The following is a 26,348-nucleotide window of genomic DNA, read 5'->3' as shown; positions in this document are numbered from 1 at the left end:
GAAAGTGTCTAGAGATGGCCAGTCATTTAGAATGCTGTTGTGTTACACTCTCACAGTAAAAAGGTCTAGAGACTCACAGTCATTTAGAACACTGTTGTGTTACACTCTCACAGTGAAAAGGTCTAGAGACTTCCAGTCATTCAGAATGCTGTTGTGTTACACTCTGACAGTGATAAGGACAGACTGCCACTCCTTCGTAATGTTAGTGTGTTACACTATCACAGGGAAAAGGGCTGATACTGTCAGTCATTTAGAATGCTGTTGTGTTACACTCTCACAGTCAAAAGGTATAGGGACTGCCAGTCATTTACAATAGTGTTGTGTTACACTCTCACAGTGAAAAGGTCTAGAGACTGCCAGTCATTCACAATGCTGTTGTGTTACACTCTCAACAGGACCAAAGACACTTCAGAGCTCAGTGAGGAATATGACAATCTGCACGGTGGGTGTGCGCTCACCTGGGTTTTTAAAATTTTAAAAAGAAATGGAATTATGGCAGATGAACCTCTGGAAAATGTGTGGGGCTAATCTGCACACATTTTCCTATGCTGACCGCAGGACATAGACATAGATCTGTGCATGCTGGGTGGACACAGCCTACGGGCAGCATCCCCCCTGTCATATATAGTTGGGATATGCCAACTAGGAGTACATAAAGGCATCTCCGAAAGGAAGGGCAAAACCTTCCTCCTGTCATGGTCAGCCTAATGAACTAACAAAGGCTTCATGGATCCTCATTGTCCTTTAGTTAGCTGCTGGTGACATATTCACATATTAATCAGAGTTAATTTAAACAGGCAAACAGGGGCCTGGTCGCAGGACTAACAAAAGATACAGGAAACCTCAACAGCCTTTGATATGCACTGTGTCATCCTGATGCCAGCTCCTTCCTCTCAGTATCAGGGGCAGTCTCAGGGGCAGTGACATGTCATGTCTGGCACAGCTGTTTATAGTAGTCACCCCCGGAGGAGGACCCCAATGAGAAGGTACAAGTATGTGGATTGATGGGGACAGAAAGTCTGTTCTCGCCGCAGCTTCACGGGAGACCTGCCGCTTTAATCTGGAACCACAGAGAGCTCAATTAACCAGAGAGACCGTTTGAGCCACAACAGACAGGAAGATGGGTGGGGCTTAGTATTACATGTTTAAACCTCTTTACCTTTTCTGTTTGAAAGCACTCTGGTTATGAACTCATCTATATAGGAGATTGTTGTTGGGAACCCAGGATTGGTTCATCAAGGTAGGTTTAGCCTACACCAATCACTGTAGCACATTTGGCTTTAAAAGAGGGCTGAACCCCTCTTTTGGGCAGACCATCTGAAGACTTTGCAAGGAGTAACAAGAAGAACTCAGCATTGGACCCTGGCTGAAGGTACAGTCTGCCTTACATCTTCCGCCAGTGAAGGAAAGCCAGGATTTCTAAAGAGGGAAGCAACATCCCTCCCCTAAACATCTCACAGGGAACAAATGGAGATACTGAATCCAGAGGACCATCCAGCATCTCCAGAACTGGGACCCAGACAGCACACAGAGTGCCCTGCTTGGCTCTTCAGCAAGCTTCCTAGGTGGGAAGTGCCAGAGAGTCTTGGTACCAAAAACCAAGAACAAGGCAGCTGCCTGCAACACTCTCATCGGCTTTGGACCATCTGTCTTAAAGGACGACATGAGCCCAGTGAAGAAGCTAGGAGGAGTGCATCAACAAACATCCACTGATGTCTGCCTTAAAGGACATTTTTGAGCCAGTCAAGCCCCTCGAGCTTCAACTGACTGCACCTCTGACTGTGTTATGCTGCAGTCCCTAATGCCATCCGAGTTTGCCTTCGGCCAGCGTTTAGATCCACCAACTAGCACTGAGACAATTCCTGACCCAGCTGTCCGTCCAGCCTCGATTACAGAACTGCATGCTGCCTGATACCCACAGCTGTCTCTCATCTTGAACTCTGTCGCAGTAGCTGCAAAGCACCCTGAAACCGACTCTACACTGTCGAGCACCAAGAACTTCTACAAGTACAAGGTGTATTGTGGTTCTGTCCCCCTGGCCCTTCCCCGAAGGACCCTGGTGACATTTTGTGACCCATTGCTCCCTTTGTGTTGAAACCAAATACCCTTGAACTATTGCGATTAATTACTATACCGACTACACTCTTGTCAGTATCCAGAGTGCATCCTTTTGATTCTTTGAAACAGTCTGTCCTCTGCATTCCTTTACAGGGTGGGTTGTAGTTTGTAGTGTGCCAGAACGGACTGTTGTAGTAATAATAAAAGTAGATATTTTCATACAACCTTGACTGGACAGTCCCTTTTATCGTTGGGTAATAATTGTTTTTCGCTGTGTTGCAACTAACCAATGATCAACGACCTTGTGGAGATAAGCCTGCCATTCCGTCGATGTTACCAAAACTGGACAAGGAGGTTTATAAATGTACTTGTGTTTACAATCTGTTGAATCCCTTCGGGTGTACTAGAGGTGTGGGGCTGATTGATGGTTTAGAAACAGATATTCATCCTTGGACCACTGGTGCCCTGGAAGTTGATTCCTCACACTCACACTATGCAAACCCTCTCCAACCTCACTCTTTCTGAAATCCTATTTTACAACTTCTCACCCTGGTATGACCCCTTTTTTAAGGTCACTCAAAAATTGAGCTTATTTTCAGCACATCACACGGTGGTAGGGTTCCCTATATGTTCTCATCTGATGGTAGATCCCTACTGCCGGTTCACACTCTGATTGGTCCCATTTTGGTTTTCTCACACGATGGTGTAGTCCACCTTCCTTCACTCACATAGCGGTAGAGACCCCCCTCAGGTCTCAGATTATGGTAGAGCTGGTGTAGGACACATTGCACTGTAGGTTATTCTCCCTCTTCCAGCTATTGGATGCTCATGTACCCGCCTCGCCTGAGGCAAGGCAGGCTCACTTTCCCACCTCCATCCCCTCCATCTTTCACCGAGGTGGGCCCCATTTGCCCCCTCATTTTGCATACGCAGTCGTGGACATGTGTGAGGACTTTGCCCCCTGCCCTCTTCCCGGCCTCACTCGGAGCTTAGTCTGGTTAATCGCTTGCTGGAAGAGGTTCTTCAGCAATCAGGCGGGAGAGGGCACATGCTGCCTGCGTCGCCTCCCTCCCACTCACAGGCATGTCACAGGCGAGAGCATGGTGGCAGCTAATGAGGCCTAATGTCCCCGTGCCACCGTCTGAGGGATCATTTCGTAGGCAATTAGCTATATTGTACACTGCAGCGAATGAAGGCGGCGGAGGCGGGGTTCTGCGAGCCGCTGATCTGCTGCCCGGCTGCTGGGTTCACTCCTCCGACCCTATCAAATGATCCACCCCTGAGCGCTGCAGACCGGAGACTGCTCCATCGCAGAGAGCAAGCGCTGCCCCACCACAGATAGCTGCAGGCGGCTCCACCACTGAGGCAGAGAGTGGCTCCTAGGTAGCAAGGCTCTCACTGGAATTACTTCCGGAGGAGCGCTTGAGCAGAGGAAGTGACCTCACATGCACACCGTGAACCATGATGGCATTACAGGAGGTGACGTGGTACGATCCGTGACCCTGATGTCACCGGAAGTGACATTGTCGAAGTGAATACAAAATATACAATAAGAGTAAAATATGTGATTATTTAGTCGTTTTATTTATACATCGCTCCTTCAATTAAAAACTACAAAAATCTCACTAAAACACAAAAAGGGCTGGTTTATTTTTCTTGGTCATTTGTATAGTGCCTATACACATAGCAAACAGGCGTTTCAAAGCGTTTAGTTGACAACCCGTGGCTAGTCAATGTGCCTGAGTTCTGAAAATAATATTAATAACTTTTTTATGTAGCGCTTTAATCTAAATCACTTTACATGGGGCATATTTACATATTTATTTATTTGCATTTTTAAAGCGCTCACACAGCCCTGGGGCATCAAGGCGCTTTTACAGAATTTTTGTTGTTGTTGTCTTAGTTTCTAAGCACAGAGCCAAGTATCGAACCTGTGTTGTTTGTGTCGTTTTGCTTCCAAGGCGAGCACGTTGCCACTGAGCTACATACATACTCAGAATCATTCTCACTGTGCCACCGTGCTGCCAGTAATGCCAGGGTGCTACAAGCCCGTGCCCCATTGAATTTATGGAAAAGTTGGTCAATTTACTTTACTTTAATTGATTTATACCGCTCACACCAGAAAGGGCCCGGAGGCAGACGGCAGCGCATAGAAGACAGGAAATAAAAAGAAACCACCTAAAACAGACATGCTGCGCATACAATTGGGGGATGCCACCAAATTGCAAAGGGATTTGATTTCATTTGTCGAAGTAGTTGTGCAGCTTTTGCAACACTTGGTCGCCCCCAGGGCCATTAAATCATGAGGCTCTGCACTAAATTCGAGAGGAACCAAAGCCGCTTGGGCATACCCATACGTACTACTCAGTGCTGGCTCCAGGTCTGCTGGCATGGTATGCGAAAGTTGCGCGCCCCGCCCGCTCTCCGCCCACCACAAATGCATAACAGCAGGGGGCTCAGTTCTGTTGTTCGGCTGATAGTAGAACAAATATCGCCGAACAACAGAACTGGGCCCCCTGCTGTTCTTGTAAAATGTTTTTAAGGGAGCTTTGCCTCCAGCTCAGTGTCATGTAAATAGCGCCTATTAAAGAATCACGCCATGATTCTTCAATAGACACTGGTTACATGACACTGAGTTGGAGGCAATGCATCCTTTATTTACTGTGCAGTGGGGGGCGCCTATGTGCGGCCGCACCCTCTGGCACACCATGAGTCGGCGCTGGCACTACTATTTCGGAGGGGGCGAGGGCTACGGGCTCCTACCCATAAGCTCCCAAAGTTGATGCACTAGGGAGACCCACCTTCCCATTCCTTCAAGGCCCCCTTCTTGCTGAGGCAGTGTCTGCCTGCAATCAGGTGCACCATAGGGGCAGTGCAAAAGAGTTCTGCCCCATGCTCCACACCAGCCAACAGGAGACCTCTTGGGGGTCAGTAGGGGTGGAGACATGCCTGCTCCCTGCCCACCACTGTGGCAGAGTGCCTGCTTGCATGTAGTGTCACACAGGTACCCAAAATGGTTCATGGTTCAATGGGCAGCACCAAACAACCTCACATTACACCCCGGCCCTCACGGTTGTCTCCGTGATAGCTACATACGGCTAAGCATGGAGCAAGAGCAGTGCTTGTGGATTTCCATACACTGTTCAGTCTCCGATCCCTACTGGCTGCTGGCTGGTACACCTCTCCACATCAGCCGGGGTCTCACCCCCTAACTCCAGTGGAGATGGTCCACCCAAGCAACCTCTGTTCTTTCTCCTCTGGCACAGGCACCTCGGTGAGCTGTCTGGGGAAGGAAGGAGGTGGACGTTTCCTCTACGGTTGGGGTTTCTGTAGTCCAGGAGCTTGTCTTTGGTTTTCTTTAGAGTGCCTAGCTTTGGTGGCCAGTAGCCAGCTCAGAACTTCTTTGCAACCACTCGAAGATCTGCCAGTCTTGCAATGCAGTGAAATGCAGCCGCGTGTTGTGTTTACTTGCCCCACACCAGAGTACTTCCTCCCAGTGAGGCCTTTAGGTCATAGAAATCAACGTCCCCCACGTAGGTCTCATGACGTGTATGTCCACATCACTGGGAGATAATGGGATGCAGGGGAGCACTGGAACTGTGGGGAAGGAACCTCAGTTAAACAAAGGCCAATGAAATCCTTGGGGGCAAATCTATTGCCAAGATGGGCACATCGCCTAAACTCTAGGGTCAGTGTCAGGGCGCTAGGGAAGGACATCTCTGCTTAGACCAGCAACTTTTGCACACTTCTATCTCACCCTTGCCTCTACCAAGACGGGGCTAGGACCATCTTGCCCCCCCCCCAAAGGCACCATCCAAGAGTCTGTCCTTTGCAGACTATGCTGAGGCCCACTTTGGAACCTGCTTGCATTGTTGACACCTACAGGTGGACTGCTGATCTATGCTTTAGCACCACCACTCCTGGAGACTAAAGGGACTACTCAGTTTTCAACAGAAAATAGAAGTTCAATGTCTCTAGACACCCCATAAGCTCAATATCTCTAGAGCTCTGGTCCTCTCCAGGCTGGATTACTGTAACAGCCTCTTCCTCAATCTGCTCCTTTCGACACTCCGCCCTCTTCAACTAATCCAGAGCAAGACTCATCCTTGGCCTCAAGCCCAGGTACCATATCTCTCCAGCTCTAAAATCTCTCCACTGGCTCACAGTTACTGCAAGGATAAAATTGAAGACCCATTGCATCATCCAGAAGGCTGGCTGGGCCCTGGGACCACGCTGCCTGCAGCTCTCTCTTACCAAATACCCTCCTTCCAGATCCCTTTTATCTTCTTGCTCCAACTCTCCGCTGATCAAACGTTTCTCCAAGCAGACAGTTGGGGGCAGATTTCTCTCTTCTGCTGACTTCCTCCTATGGAACAATCTCCCTCTCTCCATCCATCTTGAACCAGAGCACCTCAAGTCTGCAAACAATTTAAGACTTTTCTCTTCTCCTCCTCCTTCCCTCTCCCCCTCCTTTGCTAACTATCCCCTCTGCCACTGAGGTTGGCAGCCTGGTCCCTCAAGAGTCCTATAGAGTCCTGGCCTTCTGCCCAATCACCACGAGCACCCCCTCTGCACTGCCCTCTGGGCCCACACCCGCCTGTCGGGTGGTTTGCCTCCACCCTTCACTTACCTGTTGGACGGTAGAGTTCCCTCTTCGCTTGGGACGTCTTTGCCCATGCACTTACCTGTTTCCTTCCCAACAGGCACCTCTGGTACCCCCCTCGGGGACCCTAATAGCACTTACCACCACCCCACTTTTTTCACTGCACTTGCACACTCCGACTGTCACAAGACCTAGTAGGACCACTGTTTGTTTCAATTTATTCATTGTCATTTTCTTTGCTTATTTTCTCCCTTGTTCCCTTCTTTTCTGCCTTGTGGAGATTTGAAACACTGTCTTGTTGTATAAATAAATAAAATAAAGGGGTGAAAACATGTGATACTAAATCCCACCCATCTTCCTGCCCGTTTTGAATGAAAGGGTCTCTTTAGGAGGTAATGGAGCTCTCTGTGATTCCTGATTGAAGTGCCAGGTCTCCCTTGAAGCTGCGGTGAGAACAGACTCTCTGTCTCTATCAATCCACATACTTTAACCTTCTGAATAGGGTCCCCCTCTGGCAATGACCACTGTAAACATGCCGTCCCAGACATGACAGTTTACTGCCCTGGATACTGAGGGTCGGGAGCTGGGTTCACATCAAAGGTTGTTGGCGCTTTTTTGTTAGACCTGTGACCAGATCCCCCGTGGGCCTGCTTGAATTAACTCTGATTAGTATGCAAAGATGCCACCAGCAGAGCAAACAAAGGACAGGGCGGATCCATTGAGCCTTTGCTAGTTAATTAGGCAAGCCATAGCAGGAGGAAGGTTTTGCCCTCTAACCTTCTGAGATGCCTTGATGTACTCTTGGCTGTCATATCCCAACTAAATATGACGGGGGGACGGCACCTGTAGGCTGTGTCCGTCAGAGTACACAGGTCTATGTGTATGTTGTGCGGTGAGCATAGAAAAATGTGTGCAGATTAGCCCAACACATTTTCTGGAGGTTCATCTACCATCATTCAATTTCTTTTAAAGTTTCAGAAAACCCAGGCGAGCGCACACCCACCGTGCAGATGGTCGAATTCCTCACAGTGAGGCACATTAATTTGTTCTGCACTGTGTAAAGTGAGGAACATTGATATCACTCCCACAATGTGAAGTGGGAAGGAGGGCAATAATACAGCGTAGGAGGGCAAGATTGGCACACATCACAGTATTAGGTTAGAAGAACTGGCCAGTTCTGGGAGATTAAACTGTTGATGTCAAGTAGGGGAACTGGACCTAACCATAGTATAAAACAGAGGAATGATGATGTATTTGGCCCTATCACAGTGTGAGCATATGGACCTTCCCACCAACAGGAGAAAGTGAATGTGTCCTGTCAATGTCTAAAGAAGCATGGGTCGCACAACAGTATGAGCTGGGGTAATATTACTAGTTTAGATGGCAGAGGAGGTCCTACCACTTTCTATGGAATGGGCAAATTGGTTCTACTACATTGTGAGATGGGAAAGTGGGCCGGTCCACAGCACTGGGTAAGATAAATAGGAGGTACCACAGTTTCACAGGAAGGAAAGTACTCATCCAATGTCTAAGGTCATGGCAAACGTGGCATATTTAATCTACACCGAAAGGTGAGGTCAACTGACTCTACCACGGTGCTCGATGAGAGTGGGGTTTTAGAAGTGTGGGGGTATGAAAGGAAAGACAGCTGCTTCCACAACATGAGGTGAGAAAATGGTCCTTACCGCAACATTGGGTAGGAGGAGTCTCCCAAGACGGAAGCGTGATGGCTGATGGATTTTGAATGAATCAAAAACCAATGGAAATGCTGTGGGAACCTTCTAGGCCATTGATTTTCAGCCTGCCATTCCATGGCAGAAGGGGAAAGGTCATATGCAAATCTGGCTTAGTCGCACCCATAATGGAAGATAGGGGTGATGGCCCTACCACAGTGTGGGGAGGTGAATGACACACTTTTGGTGTATTTGATCAATGAAGCAATGTAACCTGCAGATTTCCTTCTTTAGCAAGTCTGATGTAACATTGTTAGTGTTGTGTTGCAGAAAAGGTGCGTCCAATAGTCTTCTTGGAAAGCCTTTGGGTAAAACTGCATTCTTTTGCATGTCCTTTTACAGGGGTATCCCACCAAACCTTCCCACAATGCAAATGCCATTTCAAAATGTTTTCTGTCAGACTACCACAGCAACAACAGAAAGCATCCCAGCAAACCCACACCAATACTCATTTAATCCCTAACAACCTGATTTTCTGAAAGGTTCCTTGCTCTCCACCTGAAATGTGGTCAGGGTGGTTACCTTACCTACACCACCCACCTTGCAGTACTGCTCGCGCGCTGTGCTTTCCAACTCCCCTTAGTATTTCATAACCACCCACATCGGTTTTAACCTTGAACTATTCCTTCCTTTTTTAGTTTGGGCTGTTAGGTAGCGCAAGGCCACCTATAAGACAACACTATTGCATTAGAGGACAGCTAGGGAGAAATGGGATATGAGGAGGGACACAAAGCTTGGAGGTGTTGTTTGGTTATTTACTCACCCATCGACTGCCCATGGCCATGCTAGTCCTTCTTTCCATTAACACCCACTACTTGCCCCTCCCCGCCCAAAACACCTCTTCATGGGAACTCTTTCAGCTCACTTTAATCAAGCCTTACCATTATGCTTTGCACTCATGTACTTGCCAGTGGTTTTTCAAAGCAGTGTGCCGAGAGTTAATGACTTTCTTGGAGTTGTAAACCAGCTACTGGTGTGATAGAAATGTCTAACCAGGTCTGCCCTCAGCCACTTGATTTATGGGCACTATGTTTGTCCTTCACTGAAGTCATGTTAAAAACAAGCATTGGCAAAGCCAACCATTTTGACTTGTGTATAAGTATTGGGAATTTGCTGGGCACTGCTAATAGATGCCCAGGTACAGGCACCATGTTGCACCTGCAACCATCAATGGCCATGTAATACCACTACAGCACTGCCTCTCAAGTGCCTTTCCCATGCCTACACAAAGGCCCAAACTGTTGGCACTGCCAACACTGGTTTAGGTTGTGTTGCCTGGACTGTTTTTTGCTTCAAGCTTCATCACTGTGTTGCTGCCATGTTTGAGTCAGTCCTGGTGTCCAGTACGTAATGCTTTTTTTTAGCCTGCTTTTCAACTGATTTTCTTTCCTAAAACTACTTGATCACATTTGCCAAAATCACAATGTGAAGTGAGAAAAATGCATCCCCCTATAGTGGACGAAGATGGGGAAAAGCCCAGGCGTAATGTGAAGTGAGCAAAATGGACCCTACCACAGTGGGTGAAGAGGGGGATATCCCTATCAGAGGAGAGAGGGGGCTCTAGACAGTATGGGAAAGGACATATAGGTGAGGAACGCAAGCACTATAAGACTGGAAGAAGGGCGTCAGGAGCTCCAACACAGCATGAGGCAGGGCCGCTGGCAATTTGGGATTGAAAAGTGGTCTTATGATTGGATGAGTTAAGAACAATGGGTGCCACCACAGTGCGAGGTGCCACAGTGTACCACCATAAGCCATACTAAAATTTGAAATGGGTCCGCTGGACCCTACCACACAGTCAAAAAGAGAGAAATGGGCCCTACTGCGGCGTGAGATGTCTAAGTGAACCCTACCCATGTGCGACACGAGTTGAAACGTATTTGCAGAAATGATTGAATTCGAAAATACATACTGCACAATGACCGAATCTTTTTGGTCAAATTTGTTAGGGATTTTTGTAAATTTTTAGTAAAAAATACATGCGGGGGGTAAGGGTATAGGTTAAGGTAGGGAGAAGGTGAGGGAGATGGTGTGAGGGCGGTCTCCCCCGCAATATAAAATAAAAATCAACAAAAATAATTTCTATAATTTTGCAGTAGGTATTTTGTTTTCGATCGTTTCACTGTAATCCGAGTAAAACTCCTGCTATCACAGGGTGATGAATGAGTGGCCTCTCCACGGAAAGGGGGGTGGGGGGGATTTGGACCTTAGCATGATGGGAGAGAGGGATACAGCCCAGCCATAGTGTCAGATGGGGAGATGGAACGGCTACCCTGGGGGAAGGGCGAGTGGGGCTTGTGAGGGGAATGGGCTGGTTCTATATCAGGGGAAACAGGGGCCGGCTACTCTGAGCTCTGCAGTACGGGCAGTAAGGAGGAGTGCGCCATTGGCTCAGAAAGAGTCTTGGGGATATGCAGAGGATGCAGAGATAAGCAGAGGATGCAGAGATATGCAGAGGATGCAGAGATAAGCAGAGGATGCAGAGATAAGCAGAGGATGCAGGGATATATAGAGGCTGCAGAGATATGCAGAGGATGCAGAGATATGCAGAGGATTTCTGAGTGTCACAGGTGGGGTCTAATGGTGCGAAAGTGCAAACCTGAGGGGTGATAATAAGAACGTTCACTCGTTACAAATGAGGAAAAAACACCATTGGGGAGAATCGGAGCACGCCACACATTTTAACGGAGGATTTGAGAGTTCCAGAGTGTGGAAGCGATAATACAAGAAAACCAAAGGTAGCGGGAGAGGATTAGGCCGAACAAAAGAACATAATAAAGGATTACGGGAGTCCCAGAGAAGAGACCCCCAAAATGCAAAGGAGATCATCACAGAGCACCAACGAGCAGAGGGGAAGATTGGCGAGTATCAAAGAGTAGAGACGTGAGCCAAAAAGCAACAGAAAGCCAAGGTGAAGGTTAACAAGTGACAAAGGACCCACAAAAGGACTGACGGATGACGGAGAAGAGGCGAGACCCCGATATTGAAATGCAGGATTAGAGACTGGCAAACAGTGGATTTCTGTATTAGAGAGAGATATAAAGAGCGTTATACAGAGTCACAGTGTGAAAGAGAGGCGTAGAGACTGCCAAGGGAAACATTTGAGTCAAGGAAAGTGTTACTCAGTACATGAGTGTCAAAGAACACTAGATGCTGAATAAGAACACTACAGTGTGACAAGGAGGAAATGAGGGCATGGGGGGTGCCAAAAAATGAGTCTATGGATTAGAAAGAACAGAAGGCGGGCAAGAGGATTAAAAGACCCAAAGAGTGGGGACGTGGATGAGTACAGGGCTGTATCATAGGGTGCAGTAGGGGATTATAGAGAGACAGTGAGTGTACTGGCAGATTCCACCGCACAGCTGGGGATTGCTGTATCATAGGGTGCAGTAGGGGATTCTAGAGAGGCAGTGAGTGTACTGGCAGATTCCACCGCACAGCTGGGGATTGCTGTGTCATAGGGTGGGGTAGGGGATTGTAGAGAGACAGTGAGTGTACTGGCAGATTCCACCGCACAGCTGGGGATTTCTGTGTCATACGGTGGGGTAGGGGATTCTAGAGAGGCAGTGAGTGTACTGGCAGATTCCACCGCACAGCTGGCCACTGCTGTGTCATAGGGTGCAGTAGGGGATTATAGAGAGACAGTGAGTGTACTGGCAGATTCCACCGCACAGCTGGGGATTGCTGTGTCATAGAGTGGGGTAGGGGATTGTAGAGAGACAGTGAGTGTACTGGCAGATTCCACCGCACAGCTGGCCATTGCTGTGTCATAGGGTGCAGTAGGGGATTATAGAGAGACAGTGAGTGTACTGGCAGATTCCACCGCACAGCTGGGGATTGCTGTGTCATAGGGTGCAGTAGGGGATTATAGAGAGACAGTGAATGTACTGGCAGATTCCACCGCACAGCTGGGGATTGCTGAATCATAGGGTGCAGTAGGGGATTATAGAGAGACAGTGAGTGTACTGGCAGATTCCACCGCACAGCTGGGGATTGCTGTATCATAGGGTGCAGTAGGGGATTATAGAGAGGGAGTGAGTGTACTGGCAGATTCCACCGCACAGCTGGGGATTGCTGTGTCATAGGGTGGGGTAGGGGATTGTAGAGAGACAGTGAGTGTACTGGCAGATTCCACCGCACAGCTGGCCATTGCTGTGTCATAGGGTGCAGTAGGGGATTATAGAGAGACAGTGAGTGTACTGGCAGATTCCACAGCACAGCTGGGGATTGGAGCCACCCATCTGGTGAAGGGGTAAGTGACAGCGCTCTGTTATATATTGGCATGCTGGAAAAGGGAACCACAGGGCGAACATGGCAGGAGAGAGTGCCAGGATGTAGAGACGTGGTGGGTGAGGGGTCGGGATAAGAGACATCCACCGGGTGAACATGTGACCAGGAGTATTGTGAGATAAGAGAAGGCGGGAAAGAGAGAGCCACAGGGTGACCATGTGAACGAGAGAACACCAATATACGGGCGTGGGGGGAGGGGGATAAAAAGCCACGGGGTTGCCATGTACTGTGAGAGTCCTGAGATAAGATGGAGGGGACAAGAGATCGCCACAGAGTGGGGGCCACTTGGCCCGGCCCGCTCCCTCCACCCTCCTGCCCAAGGAGCATCACAGGGGGAGTCGATAATGAACCCCTCAGCTCTCATCACTGCAACAAGCCAGAAACTCTGCTGTTTCCATGGCAACCTTAATGCCCAATGCACACAGGCGCACACCCCTTGCCTCCCCCTGCACAGTATTAACACACTCTGCTTTCAAACCAACTCAGAGGGGAGAGAAATATGATGATGAGAGGGACAGAGGAAGAGGAAGCAAGAGACACAGCGAGAGAGCAAGCGCGGGACCGAGAGAGAGCGCCAAAGAGAGAGAGCGAGCGTAAGAGTGAAAAAGACTCATGAAGCAATGCAACTGGAGAGAAAGGCAAGGCGAATACCAATGTAGGCAGTGGAGAAAAGGATTGTAGGATTAAGAACGCGTTTCTACAGATCTGCAAAAAGGGGCATGTGGAATGGAAGCGCGTCTGTTCTTAAATGAGGTCTGGCCAGGAATATATTGAGGCGATATGCTGCGAGGTGGTGGGCTTACCCTGTAGGTTACGGTCTGCCGCCCAAGTTAAGGGTCTGAGTGTGCTGAGGGTCCCTTAATGAGGGTGGCAGTGCTGTTACGGAAAGGGATGGCTTACCATCCAGGGGAATATCACTGTTAGCACCCGCTAGTCTCTAATCCTGCATTTCAATATCAGGGTCTCTACTCTTCTCCGTCGTACGCCAGTCCTTTTGTGGGTCCTTTGTCACTTGTTAACCTTCACCTTGGCTTTCTGTTGCTTTTTGGCTCACGTCTCTACTATTTGATACTCGCCAATCTTCCCCTCTGCTCATTGGTGCTCTGTGATGATCTCCTTTGCATTTTCGGGGTCTCTTCTCTGGGACTCCCGTAATCCTTTCTTGTGTTTTTTGGTTCGGCCTAATCCTCTCCCTCTACCTTTGGTTTTCTTGTATTATCGCTTCCACACTCTGGAACTCTCAAATCCTCGGTTAAAATGTGTGGCGTGCTCCGATTCTCCCCAATGGTGTTTTTTCCTCATTTGTAACGAGTGAACGTTCTTATTATCACCCCTCAGGTTTGCACTTTCGCACCATTAGACCCCACCTGTGACACTCAGAAATCCTCTGCATGTCTCTGCATCCTCTGCTTATCTCTGCATCCTCTGCATATTTCTGCATCCTCTGCTTATCTCTGCATCCTCTGCATATCCCCAAGACTCTTTCTGAGCCAATGGCGCACTCCTCCTTACTGCCCGTACTGCAGAGCTCAGAGTAGCCGGCCCCTGTTTACCCTGATATAGAACCAGCCCATTCCACTCACAAGCCCCATTCGCCCTTCCCCCAGGGTAGTCGTTCCATCTCCCCATCTGACACTATGGCTGGGCTGTATCCCTCTCTCCCATCATGCTAAGGTTCAAATCCCCTCCCCTTTCTGTGGAGAGGCCACTCTTTGAAACGATCGAAAATAAAATACCTACTGCAGCAAAATGATCGAATTTTTTGTTGTTGATTTTTTTTAATATTGCGGGGGGAGACCCCCCACATATCCTTTCCCCCACACTCCTCCCTACCTTAACCTATACCCTTACCTCACCTTCAATGTATTTTTTACAAAAAATTTCCCAAAATTCCTAACAAATTCGACCAAAACAATTCGGTCATTTTACAGTAGGTATTTTCGAATTCGATCATTTCTGCAGATACCGTTTTACCCGTGTTGCACATGGGTAGGGTTCACTTTCCCAACTAACACTATGCTAATGGTGTTTATATGAAGAAAAAATGTACCTCCGAAGCGCGGCTTGACGCCACGTAGTCTTGTTTGATAGGAAATCAGTTTTCATGTCATGAACATTGAAAACAGGCTTCTTGGATGACAGCAAAGCGCGGCACCGGGCCGTGTTTCCAAGAGAAGTTCCTTTTTTTAAATTAAAAAAAATACACACTTCGTCGCACCCACGTAGGAAAGTACACGGGTGCTTATAAATTAGGTCGGAGGGAGAGGGGGGAAAGGAAGGGGGCACTATCTGACCAGGCAGCTCGGAACGTGGGCTTGCACCATAGAGTACAGCCCGGGTTCTGCGTCTCCTGATTGGCTGACGACCCCCTGCAGGGTGCTAATGGTCACGAGGAACAGGTGTGGGACGCGTGATGGTGAGTGGCAGCAGGTGAATGTGGGAATCCGGGGTCTCTGAGGGCAGAGAGCGCTCGGGACAGGTGACAGGAACCACAGTGCGTAGTGTAGCAGTACGTTTGTTTGACACAGGGAGGAACATGCATGTACAGTACAGCAATAATGCTTTCAGGCCCAGTGTACACTATCACTGCACCGGACACTAATAATGATGATAATAATATCAGCACTTCATGCTGGATTGCCGCCTCTTCTAAGTGTTATAATGATAACTGTTATTATTATCCAATTTAATGGTATGCAGTTTATGAAAGCCCACGGATGCAGGGCTGAGTCCTTCCTGCCAGGGTCCAGCCTCATGTCAGAGGCCAGTGCTTGCTCAACACCTGAGCCTTTTGTTTCTCCCCATGCCTTCAGTGACTGCATGCTCCTGGTCCTCTGCTTCCTTGTGCTCTCACATTCCAGGACCAGATGAAGCCTGTCCTGCATTGTCCTACATCTTCCTTGGAATAAATGACCTGAACCTTCCTTTGACGACACCTTCATTCGGGTTACAACACTTTCCTGCCAGAGAGGGAGAACTGTATTTGGTCTGTGCTACAGGCATGCCACTGATCTATGACCAAAGGACATCATGGCTTCGATAAAAACCCTTTGCGAAGCAAGTGTGGAGTCTGCCACTTTGCTCTGCTCCAGTTGTCTTCTTTCCCCGTAGTTGGAATTCAATGCCAATCCTGCGGTCCTGCGGTCCTGCTTCCGCCACAAAGACACATGTCTTAAAGTACCACCAAAAACTGAGTGATTCCAACTCTCGGACTTCAATTAGAGGCCTTTTAATAACCACAAAAGGAGGTAAAGTTTCAAGCTTTTACAGGCGAGGAAGATAGCTCAGGGGCAATGCACTTGTCTTGGGAACAGGCCAGTGCATAGGTTTGATACCTAGTCCTGCACTTAGAGGCTGGACCCCCGCATGAAGCATGATATAAAAAAGCTGCTTCATTTTTTAGAACATTTCTTACTTCTGAAAATTGGTCATAAATAGCATTGCAACTATCAATATCCTTACCGAGAAAAGTCAGAAGGAAAAGTCATTTCCTTTGACTAAGCAGAAATCACCTCCCAACATCTTTTTGGGCAAGGGTCCATGCCGCAGAGAAAAGTCAGACGCTGCGATTGAGCCGCTGTCGGAGTTAAACCCGGTACTGGAAGGAGTCACAACTAGTGCACGTGGAAAGGAGTTCCCGGCATCAATGTTGGTTCTATTTCCGGCAAGAAAAACTCCCAACATTGGAATTACTCATTGATACAAGTGTGAAACGAATTAGTAGAATGCCAGGCAACTAATGAGCGAGTCATATACACAAAGTGGACATCACAGGCAAGCGCTTCATGCAAGAACCCCTTTGGATTAAAGTGGAAGGACTAACTTGCAAAAGAGCTCATGTGGCAAAGACAATGTATTCATATACGGAATGAGAACAAGGCTTCCTTCGGAAGGAAAACTGGGGGACACAGGTGAGAACAATCCTTTTCATTGCACAGAAATCAGAGAAATGTTAAGCTGCAAAGGAGAACAACGAAACAAGCTAACCCCAACAATGTGAGATACTGAGGGACATCCTCAATCTGCTTCATAATTCGTGAGGGAGAAAAATGTCCGGTGCCAAAAAAGGCAGATAGTTTCAGGGATAAGGGACAGGTTTGTATCCATGTGCGAGAGAAACCCGACCAGCGCACTGAACATGGAAACCCCTCAGACTACCTTAACATGCAGAGGAGAAGGAATGCCAGTCAGGAAATCTTGTTGAGACAATCTCTTTCAAGACCAGAAGAGCAAAGGCATTGCTAGGGGTGGGGCTGAGAGACCTACAGCCCCGCGTCTTTTGGTTGTAGCCCCGGATAGAAGTTCAGGCACTACAGCCAAAAGGCTAGCTAGTCCAGATTCCCATCAATCCCAATATTCACATAGCCCAGATCTTTTCCAGACCTAGCAACACCCGTGCACAAAAGAATAAAGGTATGAAAAGAATCCTATGCATTCAATGCCGAAATGGTCCCCACAGAAACTTCAAGATTACGTTACATGACACTGAACATACGGGTGACAAAGATATAAATGCTCCGAATGTGACAAAAGTGACAGCGGAAACATGAGTCCTGCATTAAATGTGCGGACTCGAACTTCAGAGAAGCCTTACAATGCTTGGACTGCGGTTAACTCTTCAAGGAACATTATTGCAATATTTCCAAGATAAAAGTTTATTCGCAAAGGAAAGCAATGGAAATTAAAACCATGGCGGATTACCTTAACTGCATCTTTAATATTGGGAAGGCCTCCATCACCGAGCTCACTGTGGACCACTGGACAGCAAATACACGGGGTACCCCTTATCCATTTGTTGAAAGCGGGACAAGTACCGAAAGAAAAGATCATCACATTGTTCGTAGGAGAGTTGGATAAATAGGTCAGTGGTTTGCCATGCATGTACGCAATTGTCTGTTTGCAAGTGGACGGTCATAGTCTTCGATATTTTAAACTCAGACTCAACCCAGCTTTCTTCTCTCAAAAGTCAAAAGTGTATGACAAAGTGGGGTGACACTACCTTCTGCTATTAGTGCTTTGAGAATTGGCTGATTTAGGCATATCTAAAATATGAATATGTATTCATTACAATTAGTGTCCGGGGATAAGGCAATCGCTCTACCTCATTAGATGGGGGCCTTGTAATGACATGGTATGATAGGAAGGCAAGGCAGAGGGTAGGGTGGCTTTCCCTAAAACTGCATTGAATGCAGGGCATGAATTAAATAACAGGTAGAAACAACTAAAAAGAGTTATTAAACAGTTGGCACCATGTTATAGATGGCTTTAGTGCAGCATGCTTGCAACTCAGGCGCCCTACAACGTTCTAGCTTGGCCGACACCGCAGATTCCATTAAATACCCCAGAAATCTCCTGAAGAGGGCACGTGGAGGTGCAAACAGTGATGAGATGGTCCGAGAAGATGACCTCCCACATCAATGGCCTCAAGTCCAGGTGCTCCTATGGCCTCAAGTCCAGGTGCTCCTCAGTACAAACGCCTGACCTGTCCAGTGCCAGTAACGATCCTGCCACTGCTTCTGTAATCAAGTCGAAGCAGGGCGGTGTAGGTCAGTCATTAAAACCGCCCCAGGGTGTCTTTATGTGCAAGGAGTTCACTGATGAGGTCCCAGTGGGCAGGTGTCCTAGGAACTGGATGAATGCAATGTCAATCAGCAGTCATTAGCCTTGCCCCCGTCCCACATGTGGGCAGTACAGTCGAATCAGGAAATCCGTGCTAATACAGGGATGGGCGGGCATGAACCACGAAGAGGCCTAAGTGCCAATACCCCACATCTGCAAACCGAAATCTGGGACTTTCCACAACAAACTGTTGAGGGGTACATGAGGGGCACATGCTTGGGCAAATCTGCAACAAGTGGCGACTGGTAGAACTCATTGGGTTAGTAGCATTGGTGATCACTGCCACCTGGACCATGCACTAACCCCTTAACCTGTCCCGCACTGTCCTGTCGGGCGGCCCTTCGGGTATTGCCTATTGCCCTACAAGCCTGTCCCTGAATAATACCAAACTGGTCTCACTGACAGGGGCAGGGGTTGGCGCTCTGCTACTGGTGCATCCGGGGCAGTGCCTTTGCGCGAAGCCAGCTTGTACTACTCGCCTCTGTGTTGCAGTTGTTATGTGGGTGTGCATGGAGTGTGCATTGCTGTTGCCCATGCAGTACTTGTTCTCTGGGTGAGCGAAGTTTCAGTTCGCATGTGTGTGTGTGGGACAGGGCAGTTGTGCAATGGCGCTGCTTCTATATTTGAGGTGAGTTCTCGGTCACGTTGCCCGCACCGCACCGACTCTGTGCGCGTGAAGTGCCGCCACTGTGATTACTTTGTGTCTGAGGGAAACGTGCACACCTGTGGTGAAGGTGAGGGAGACTACCTTACACTGCCGCTGCGTGTGCCTGCATATTTTGTGTGTGTTGGGGGGAGAAGGTGGGTGTTCACACTTCTGTGGGCCGCTTCTATTTCCAGAACTTTCTCTTCAGCACATTTTGCAAGCCTTCCTTTCGCACAGGCTCCTTAATTCATTGGGCCCTCTTGTGGATATTGGGCCCACGGGCTTATGTCCTCTAGCAGCACAGGGACATTACTGATTGGGGTGAAGAGCCCAAGGGCTGACTGCCTAGAGGGGACTCTGGAGATTTCCCACAGGTGGGCCTCTGCACCCCGCGCCTCTTTTGTGTGATTACCTATTTTATTTCAAAATGTTCTCATAGGAAAAGGTTTGGGCTTGCTGAAAATGTGTAATATGGGGCCACTTTCAAAAGCATTTCCCCGGCCTCTTTTGATTCCCAATATACCCCTGGAAAAGCCCCTGGTCAGGGACGGGGAGTGAATGGGGGTGGGCCGGGGGGCGAGCAGCAGCACTTGCTTCGCGAAAGGATGGTTGTGTTATGGAGAAGGCTTGTGACGAGGGGGTGATACATCGAAGGTGGCAGAGGGACGGGTGAGGGGTGAGCCGTGTGCTTGCAGAGACAGGTGGCGTGAGATTGTAGGGTGAGAAGGAAATATGAAAGGAGGCCTGAGTGTGACGTGCTACTGGTGCCCATATTGGGACCGGAGGGGGAAGTGACAGGTGTAGAACTCCTTCAGGTGATCTAGTGGGAGGCGAGCATGTGACGTGCCACTGGTGCATGATGAGACAGGAGGGGTGACAAGTGCCAGAGCTCCATCAAATGAGACCACCAACACCCGCACTGTACTGAGCCCTGCATCAAGAAAGCCTGCATGACACCGAGCAGAGACCTGGCCCCCAGCTGAACAGCTCCAAGCACAGTACTGCGCCCTGGATGAACAGAGACTGTATAATGAACAAGCACGGTACTGGGCCCTGGATGAACAGAGCCTGTATAATCACCAAACACGGTACTGGGCCCTAGATGAACAGAGCCTGTATAATCACCAAGCACATGACTGAGCCCTGGATGACCAGAGCCTGTATAATCACCAAGCACAGTACTGAGCCCTGGATGACCAGAGCCTGTATAATCACCAAGCACAGTACTGGGACTTCAATGAAGAAAGCCTGTACAATTACCAGACACAGTACTGGGAATTGGCTGAACAGTGGATGATGTCAATGTAAATGGGCTTAAGTCAAGGGTACGCAGGTGGACGGCGTCCCTCCACCTTTTTCGGAGGGCGTATGCCATCTCCCAGGGTGTTTTAGAGGCCGTGTGTAAAACGAGACACTGTTATCGAAATAACAACTTTAAGCAGAACCTGGGGATTCAAACAGCGGTCGTCAGGTTCACAGTTTGGGCACTTCACCACTACACCATATAACCTGGTGAAAAATAACGAACAACTAAAGGTGAAAGATCACATTTTGGGACTGAACTCTCCAGGGAAAACAATGGCATTGATTCTTGCGGTTTAAAACGTGCACACTTTTTAACATTTTCAAAACCTATTAGAAGAAAATGGGCATCATCCCGAGTTTGCTGTTATCCTGGCAGTAAATCTACCAGGATGCCGGCAAATAGACCTACCGTTAAAAATCAGGCCCCCACTGGCAGAAAACAGCCTGTAGTACCAGCACAGGTATTACCGGTGCGTGCCGGTAGTACCAGCAATCCTCCCATCAGACTATCCTCCCATCAGATTTACCTGCCGGTGCCGGTAATACCAGCAATCCTCCCATCAGATTAACCTGCCGGTGCCAGTAATACCAGCAATCCTCCCATCAGATTTACCTACACTTGTCGGTGCCTGATAACCCGTATTATCGTGATATTACAGGTGCCGGCAACGGTAGGTAAATCCGATGGGAGGATTGCTGGTATTACCGGAACTGGTAATATCTGAGCTGGTAATGCAGGCTGTTTTCTGCCAGCAGGGGCCTGATTTACCTCCAGCTGTTGGCTGGAGGCAAATCAGTAAACTCCTACCAGCAGATTTGTAGTTTGCCGGTCTGTAAAAGTGCCGGTAAATGTTATTATCAGCACTTATTTTCCAGACCGGCAATCATGGAATGATCCCCAATATCCTCTGGGTTTTTTGTGTGTGTTGATTATATGAAGGCAAGTGCCCATTGGTCCTGTGAAATTTGTATGGTTATGCAAAGCCAGTTGAATGAAATGTGCATATTTCACCTTAATGTGGTAATGTCTGGTGCGCCACATCCCATCACGTATGTCAATGAGTCCACCCCACTTTTTTCTTTTTAGGACTTGACCCCTGCGGGGAAGGGTTCCACTGTAGTGGTCTCCCAGCTTCCCTGCAGGTTGGTGAATTGTTTCTCCACATGGGTTATCTGGGCCGGAGTTTAAGGAGGAGAGGGGCAGGGAAGGGTAAAGGAGAAGGGGGAAGTGGGCGCAGCTAAAGTCAAACCATGCGGTATAGTGCCTATATGGGTAGAGGTTGGTATAATGTCAAAGCACACCACTGAGGGCTTTATAAAAAGCAGACCTGGCATAAAGACCCAGGACCCCCAGCCTATCACTACAGACATTCAGATGTGCTCCCAGCTGATGTGGGCTGGACACAGAGGTGCAATGTGCATGGGTGCCCCTTTCATCTTCAGAAACCAAGAGAAGTAGAAAGAGCGAAGGAGGGAACGGGAGAGAGAGGGAGAGAGGGAGAGAGGGAGAGAGGTTGAGAGAGAGAGAATGAGAGAGAGCAGGAATGGGATAGAGATCGAGTGGGAGAGGGGAGTAAGAGGGAATGAGAGAGCGAGAGAGAGAGAGAGAGAGAGAGAGAGAGAGAGAGAGTGAGAGGCCTGTCACGACACACGGTACGTTGGTAAAAGCACACTACTCGGGCCATAGCTGCCCAACTCTTGGCAAAAAGACTATATCTAGTGCTATGGACATTGAGCAAACAGGGCTTGACACATGGATTTAACAACATTAAAACTGACCCCAGTACCCCAGATGAGAAATTACTGGTTTATGGCTCTGGGTGCCCAGTACCTGGTATAATGATAAATAGTAGCACTGAGGGGACTGGGTGAACAAAGCCTGGCATAAAGGCGACATATTCATGTGCCCCGCTGGGACCATAGAGACGGGTCTAATTGTGAGGAATTCGACCATTCGCGACTGGAGAGTGCGCTCGCTTGGGCTTTTTTGATAAATGAAAATGAATGATGGGACAAAAACCTCAGAGATATGAGTGTGGCCATTCCGTACCTATTTCATCTGCTTCCCGCATCAAACACATAGTCACATGTACTCTTGGAAGACATAACCTACAGACACCATCTTCCCCTGTCATATTCACATGGAATGTGACAGCCCTGGGTACATCAAAGCATTCAAAGAAGGGGGAAGGCACACCTTCCTCCAGCCATGAGCAGCCTAATTAAAATGTCAAAGGTTCCATGGATCTGTACTCCTTTGTTCACCAGCTGGTGGCAGCGTATACTAATGAGAGCTAAGTGAGGCAAGCCTGCCGAGTGGGCTTGGTTGCCGGAGAGACAACAGGAAGGCGGGACTAACACTCCTTTGGTGTGCAATGTGTCAACTTGAAGCTAGTTCCCACCCCTCTGTATGAAAAGCTGTGAAATGCATGTCTGGGTCCACTATTAACTGTTGGCAAACCCCTGCAGAGCTGACCCCTTTCAGAGGGGAGAAGTATGTGGTTTGGGGGAGACAGGAAGTCTGCTCCCAGAAAAATACTTCAAAGGAAAACCTGTGCTTTAATACAGAGTCACAGATGGCTCAATTAACCAGAAAGACACTTTCATCTACAACAGACAGGAAGATGGGTGGGACTTATGTATATGTTGAGACCCCCTTGTCTGTCCTGTTGCAGAGCTCTCTGGTCCTGACCTCATGCATACAGAAGATTCTTGATGGGGACCCAGGATTGGTTCATTAAGGTGGGCGTAGCCTACACCAATCACTGGGGCCCATTTGGCTTTAAAAGAGGTCTGAAGCCCTCACTGAGCAGATCATCTAAAGACTTCGACAGGAGTAAGAAGAGGGACTCATTTGGACCCAAGCTGAAGGTACAGTCTACCTTACATATTCCGCCAGTGAAGGAAGGCCAGGAGTTCCAAGGGGGAAGCAGGATCCCTCCCCTAAACATCTCCCAGGGAACAGAGGGAGATACTGGACTCAGAGGACCCATCCAGCAGCTCCAGAACTGGTACCCAGCCAGCACACAGCAAGCCCTGCTAGGTTCTGCCAGCAAGCTTCCTGGGTGGGAAGTGCCGGAGAGTCTCTGAACTAAGGACACTGCTGTTGCCTGCAAACACTCTGCTGAGCTTTGGGCTGTCCGCCTTGAAAGGACATGAGCCCTGCGAAGAAGCTAGGAGGAGTGCCACACAAGCATCCATCTTTTTAAGGACATTTTCGAGACAGTCGAGTTCCCGAACCGCTTCTAGATGCACCGCTGACTGTTGTCACACCGCAGTCACCAGAGCCGTCGGAGACGCCTCGACAAGCATTCCAGATCCACCAACCATCACAGAGACTACTATTCTTGGCCCCGAGCCGCCGCGCTCACCAGCCTGCAGATGTCCGTCCAGCCTCACTTGCCGCCTGGCACCCGCAGATGTCTCCCACCACTAACTATGTCTTAAGGGCTGTGAAGCACCATGGAACCATCTCGACACTGCCGAGCACCAAGAACTTCTTCAGCACCAGTTACATTGTGGTTCTGCACCCTGGTCCATCTTCGAAGGCCCCTAGAGACAGTAACGACCCTTTGCCCCTGTGGTGCTGAAACCAGATTACCTTGAGCAGTAAGACTGATTGGTTAACCAACTACTCTCCTGTCAGTATCCAGAGTACATCTATTTCCTTCGTGAAACTGTCTGTCTTCCGTGTTCCTTTACAGTGTGGATTGTAGTTATAGTGTGCTAGAACTGTCTGCTGTAGTAATAATAAAGTAGATATTTGTATACAACCTTGACTGGACTATCCCTTTTATTATTGGATTAATAATTGTATTTAGGTGTGTTGAAACTAACCAACGATCCACGGCCGTGCAGAGATAAGCCTGCCGTTCCATCCATGTTACCAAAATTGAACAAGTAGGTCTTATAATTTACTTGTATTTCCAATGTTTGGATCAGCACTGGTCATTGGGCCGGCTCTCGCCGGATCCGAGATCCGGCACCAGATGTGTAGTCAGATCTCGGGATCCGGCCAGAGTCAGCCGCCCCAAACCCTGCTCTGCGCTGGGGAGAAGGGAAGGGAAAAAAAGCGCCTGCGAGCGATCTGTAACTTCCTCTGGTGACCCCATGCAAGAGGTCACAAGAGGAAGTTACAGTCCTCAGCCACCGCCGGTTTATTTATTTATGCAATGTTTGTCGGATACATGGACCTGGATTATTTATTTATTTATGCAATGTTTGTCAGATAACTGTATCTGACAAACATTGCATACATAAATACCCCTATTAACATCATACACGATGCAGCCACCTAACTGTTTTCAGAGGGGAGCTGCAGGAGCTGTGCCGGGTGTGGAAGTAAAGGAAAATGTTGCTTGTGGCGTACAGAAATCACCATGTTTGAATAGTACCCATGAGGGAGGCTTTTTTATAAAATGGGAAGCAAATTGTATATTTTAAAGAATGTTTACTCAGCAACACTGGTCAAAACTATTATCCGCATAGTGAAGTAACTCACCACCAGTGCCATGGAAGTGGTTTAAAATGGAATTGATATATAGTTTGGAAAAGAAGCAGCATGAAAGAAATAGCACCGCTTTAAACTATTATTTTGGACATTGCCTTTGATCGGAGGTCAACTGCCAGCTGTGCCCTCTTAACCCCGCCTCCTCAGGCACCGCCCCCCCAAACTCCGCTCTTCACCCGGCCCTTGTGAGATCCCCCACCACCTTTTTTTCCATTTCCACCACTGTTTCGGATCCCTTCTGTTGTACTAGATGTGTGAAGCTGATTGATGGTTTAGAAACCGATATTCATTCCTGGACCATTGGTGCCCCGGAAGTTGATTGGTCACACTAATGGCATGGCAGTGAGGGTGCTGAGCGAACAGAGAGTAGTGTAGGGACCAGGCGAAGTACCGCAGGATCAGTGTGTACATAGCAACAACGCATGGTATGAGTCGCCCTGGCTGCACAGCGCCTACGATGACAAAGTACTGGAATGGAGGCACTGTGTGAACATGGACTGATATACTGGTAAAGCATAGTATTGAGGACACAGTGCACAGTGCTACCGGGACGACGCACAGGCAAAGCACAGTACCTGGTCCCCAGGGCGCACACCTGAGCTGCACTAAACCATTTGCTTCACTCGCAAATTGTTTGCATCCCCCGTTAGCTAATTACTCCTCTGGGTTAATTATTCATCTCATCAGCCGCTGGATATGTTAATTAGCCATGATAAATACCCCAGTCCCAGCACTCCAGGGTCATCATTGCACAGGAGGAGTGCGCTGACCCCTGGTCCTTACAGACATGGATTCTGTGTGGGAGTGTGTCATGGAAGTGAGGGGACAGGGGTGAAGCGGGAAGAGGGGGCGGTGGGGAGGGGGGCTAAAGGAGGGACAGGGTGAAGAATCGAGCCTAGAAGAGAAAAGGCACAGGACAGCCAGGTAACACGGATATCAAGGGAGACACAAGCACACACACCCTCACAAACATACGCAGACAAGCATGCACCAACCTGCACACAACACACAGCACGCACAAACACACAACACACACGTGTGCACTCACAAACCAAGGAGGTGGAGGGCGTGGGGGGCAGAGACGGAGACATCGCGATAGGCAGAAGGAAGCATCGAGAGGAATCAAAAAACTGGAAAACAGAGACCGGAAAACTCAGAATGACAAACAACCGGGAGAATATGCGGAGTTAGGGGAAAAACAAAGAGCAGAGCTGAAGGATAATCCTGATAGAGGAGGCAGAGTTAGGGAGAGAAACAGGAAGAAGATGTATCCGGAAGTGGGAAGCGGGTTACTGCTCACAGGTAGCACTAAAGCACTGATTGCCAAAAGCACAACATTAAGGAAATAGTACCCAAAAAAAGATGCAGAATTTTTGAATGACGCAAAACAGACAGGAAGTGAAAGAGAGACACAGAGCACCGTAGCGTGCAGACAGGAAGTGAAAGAGAGACACAGAGCACCGTAGCGTGCAGACAGGAAGTGAAAGAGAGACACAGAGCACCGTAGCGTGCAGACAGGAAGTGAAAGAGAGACACAGAGCACCGTAGCGTGCAGAGAGGGAGAGGGGTACAAAGTCAACGGGG

General features: G+C 48.6%; 1 protein-coding gene across 26 annotated transcripts in view; it reads right to left on the bottom strand.

The window, feature by feature from the left end:
* The window catches only part of NRXN2 (neurexin 2), a 2,524,532-nt gene that overhangs the window by 676,337 nt on the left and 1,821,847 nt on the right, over nucleotides 1–26,348 (bottom strand). The gene's annotated exons all lie outside the window — the stretch shown is intronic.

Source organism: Ambystoma mexicanum, chromosome 2p (assembly GCF_040938575.1).
Source record: "Ambystoma mexicanum isolate Mex_15411 chromosome 2p, UKY_AmexF1_1, whole genome shotgun sequence".
In the NCBI taxonomy this organism is placed as follows: domain Eukaryota; kingdom Metazoa; phylum Chordata; class Amphibia; order Caudata; family Ambystomatidae; genus Ambystoma; species Ambystoma mexicanum.
The sequence above is the reverse complement of the archived record's forward strand: the minus strand, read 5'-3'. Positions and strand labels throughout refer to the sequence as shown.